This window comes from Corylus avellana, chromosome ca2 (genome assembly GCF_901000735.1).
Source record: "Corylus avellana chromosome ca2, CavTom2PMs-1.0".
Classification (NCBI taxonomy): Eukaryota; Viridiplantae; Streptophyta; class Magnoliopsida; order Fagales; family Betulaceae; genus Corylus; species Corylus avellana.
This window is the reverse complement of record NC_081542.1, coordinates 30,131,073-30,135,717: the sequence shown is the minus strand read 5'-3', so window position 1 is coordinate 30,135,717 and position 4,645 is coordinate 30,131,073.

Genomic DNA, 4,645 nt, shown 5'->3' with positions numbered 1-4,645 from the left:
ATTAAAAGCCCGCTCATGTTTAATTGGCAACACCATTTACAAAGAGAGTTGGAATAAACCAATTACTATTATTGCTTCTCACTCTTTATGACTTTCCATATTTCTCTCTTAAAATTTCAATCTTTCATTGAATATTTTCCAATTTCGTGATTTTCTTTGTCTTGGCTCTTCTTTTCCACGTTTTAGGTCATTTACTTTTTAACCTAGTCATTCCATATTTGATAGAAAGGTTAGTTAATGCTCTCTAATTACCAAAACTGCACTCATAACTAGCCACTTGCCTTAGTTTCCTTTTGTTTGATTATCATGAATTATTGGATTTATTTATATATTTGTTGCTGCTAATTGATCTTATGTTAGAGAAATGTCTTTCTTTGTGCAGGTTGGAAAAACTTGAATATGAAAATTTAATTAGTAATTTTGCATCTTAAAAATGGATAAAATTGATTTTTTTTTAAAATTAATATTTAAATAGAATAAAAATGCCTCACCTAATTTTGTTGCCTTAGGCATCAAAATTTATCAAGCCGGCTTTGTCTAGCAATCACATTTTCAAGAATGTGATGTATGAAATTTAGATTCTTGAAAATCGAAAATGCGACTAAACCCACATTTAAAAATAATTATGAATCTGATAGGATTCTATAGAATATAAAATTTTTCATGTTTGATTTACTCCTAGGCATCCTATAAGAATTATTTATGCTTCACAAAATATCATTATGTTTCTCTTTTCAAGTACACTATATTTGCATGATTTTGTTTTCTGTCATACCAATCAAGCAATGCATTAAAGTGGTTGTTGCCTTTATCTCTTGGAACTCTTCACCAAGTCTTTTTGCCATTTGTCACTGTCTTGTGCGGTCTTTAAAAATGCTCTACTTATTTATGGCTCATTTGAGATTATGAATGAAATCATTGCTTACTGTTCATTTCTATTTCTGTACTGCGTTTTTCGTTTGGGCTTTGTTGTTGGGGTACCGATTCTTTTGTGGTTGTTCAATCTCTTATAACCCGCTTTTCCTAATTTGAATAGAAAAAAAAAAAAAAAGAAAAAAAAAATGAAACTTGCAAGCTTACAACATTACAATATATTTTTTTTCTTTTCTTATTTGAGAAACTTCATTTAATCTCATGAACTTTCATTGTCCTTGCAATCACCCCTAAAGTTTAAAAGCACTCAATTTGATGTATCAAATTATTATTTTTATTTTATTTTTAATAATTATAAAGGGCAAATTTGATTTTTCAATAATCATAGAGAGGGTATTTTTGAAGATTTTTGTCAAATTTGATTTTTTTTCATCCATTCTAACTAAGTTCTAACAATTAACTCTATTGCATTAGCCTTTTTGACATAAAATAGTAGTTTGATGCAAGTGTCACACCTATCAAATTGGAAAATTCTTTTTAAAATGACGGGTAATTCAGAAGACTTAAGAATATTTAACACATTGTGTTAATAATGAGTGGATAAACATGAGAGATGAAGTGTTCTTCATTCAATGCTAGGTTAATAAGGATGTTTGTGTTTGTGTATATGGGGAAACTTAGGAGCAAAGGCTTCTACCTTGTACAACTTTTCCAAAAACAAAAGCACTAACCTTGCTTTTTGCCTGTGAATGCGCGGGCATCCTAAGCTTTTATTACCATCTAAGAAAGCTAGAAAAGGAAGAAGGCCCAATCTTGGAGGACCTCCAAAACTTTTTCCTTTTTCTTTTTACCCCCTTCTTTTCTTCAATTATGCCATTCAACAATGACATGACCATATTTAGACAACATAGTACATTCTCAATATTGGTCGATTGCCAAACAACATAGTGTGTGTATTTTTTCCCTTTCTTTCTCACTAAGAAAGAAGGGTACTCTCATGTGAGAGTACTTTCATGTTCGGAGAATCTAGCATTTTTCCGACATAAGAGTTGGCTCAAGCTTTAGGTTAGCTAAATGGTTGCCTAAGCCCATTGTTAAATAAAGGCCTGAAATCCAAATAGTAGCAGTAATGAAGAAAAAAAGTCTTATTGTTATTCGATAAAAAGAATTAAAGAAATAAAGTTAAATCCACTAATCTTTAATTGATAACATCATATACAAAGATATTTGTTGTTATTCCCTTCTCTCTCTTTGTTTCACTTACCTTCTTGATGTTTCGACAATTTTGCAATCATAATCTTAAAAGTTTAAAAAGATGAAATGTCGGGTTTTCAAGTTCTAAAACTTTGCAATGTCACTCACCCATTAAAATCCTAACGAAGGAGGTCAAAATCTCCAAAATACCCTCGTACTTGACCCATTGTCAAGGTGAGAGACCATGTGTGTAACACTCTGCTCAAAGCGGTCCCACACAGTTTTATTATTGAGTTTACCTCAAAAGTCCTCATACAATTTAGAGAGATCAACAATTAAAAAGTTTTTGTAAGGTTTGAGGATTGCGAAAATGAAAATGTTTAGAAAGAAAAAAAAGAATTCTAATGCAAAGGAAATGTGGATTCCCACATCTATAACACTACAAAAAACACATTTTTTGCTGACCCATGGTTACTGACGTGTCGGACGACCTGACACGTCAGTAAATCTTGCTGACGGGGCTTTCCTGACGTGTTTCGGTCGTGAAGAATGTTGGTGTCAGGAAATCGGAATTCCTGACGTGTCGAAATTGACACGTCAGAAATTACTGACGTGCTGAATTTTCACACGTGAGTAAATCTTCTGACGTGTGAAAATTGACACGTCAGGAAATTCCTCACGTGTCAAAAACTGACACGTCAAGAAATTACTGACGTGTCAATTTTTGACACGTCAATAATTTCCTGACGTGTCAAAATTGACACGTCAGGAAATTACTGACGTGTCAAAATTGACACGTCAGGAAATTGCTGACGTGTCAAAACTGACACGTCAGTAAATTACTGACGTGTCAAAATTGACACGTCAGGAATTTACTGACGTGTCAATTTTTGACACGTCGGCAAATTTGGTTCGTTTTGAACCAGATTTTTTCCCTCCCCCCTATATTTTTTGTGATTTATTTCAGGACTATACCCGAATTTTGTGTTACGGTTCACCTGATATTCAATCTATCCATCAAAACCATGCAAATAATATACAATTTTTCCATCAAATAACATACATCATATCCATTAACATCAATCACAAACTACCCATCAAAACTAACTTCAACACACCATAATAACACAAATAACATAATATATATACACCAATCACAAATATATATATAAACTAACTTCAACACACCAAAAATGTCACATACTAACATAATATACACAAATACAATTACATCAACTTATACACAACTGCGAATAGCCTCAAATTCTCGACCAGACTAGCGATCATTGACATCCATAGCATCCTCTCGACGATGTCCATTACCTGCAAATGATAAAACAAACAATATTCACCAATAAAACAACCACCAAACAAATAAAATCCACTAACGTTAGATGATAATACAAACAATCATTGAGCCCGAATACAATTATAGAACTTCCATATAGGTTATTAATGTTGGGGGTTCAATGGAAGATATGATAAACACAAAGGGAAAGCGCCCTCCCTAGCATTGAGTGCATTTATATCTATTTATATTTAGAGTTACAAAATTAAGTTTATGAAGAACTGGTCTTGATGATATTGATATGCATGTATTGCTTCGTGCCATACAGTTATATCCATTTATACGTGCATGAATAACTCTAAATAATTATCTCAACCAGCAAAACTCTAACCCACATCCATCACCAAACCAACCATGATATATAAACCAAATTTAAGCAAGATTTACAACATCATTAATTATTTAGAATGACTACAACATATCCAAATTCTAAATATATATATATAGGGACAGTTATAAAACTAAATTGACTATTAAAAAAACTCAGTACCTGATCCACTGTCGACCGACGATCGCACCATCGCAAAGGGTGGGGAAGCATTGTCTGGTGGGGTGTGAAACCGGATCATTTCCTCAAGTTGGCGAAAACGGGCGTCAAACCTTGCCTGACGTTCAGCCTCCTGTGGGACAGTGTAAGATTCATAATTTCACGTACCAACCACACTGGTCTTGCATACAAGTACCAGGTCCTTGTGAAGTAATTATATTTAAAAAACAATTATATTTACAAAGAAAAACCTACCTAGCATAAGAAACATCATTTTGCATGCATCTATATTTTCAACGTACAATAAGTAATTAATTAATAGATATTCCTAAAAAAACAAAAATGTAACATCAATTACAAGCTCACAAATACTCAATCTCATACATTATTGAAACATCATGCGAATATATGACAAAATGAAACATACAATTCTGCAATATACAACATAATGTATATATTTTATATATTCTGCAATATATATATATATATATATATATTACCTAAAAACTATATCAAATAAAACAATATATGTAGAACAACACAATATATATATTCTGCAATAATAAAACAACACAATATAAAACAACATAAAATTAACAACAATTTTATACTCTGCAATAATAAAACAACACAATATAAAACAACATAAAAGCACAATTTTATACAACACAATATATGCATATATATATATTAATCTGCAATAATAAAAAACAATAGCATATATAAAATAAAACAAAATATAT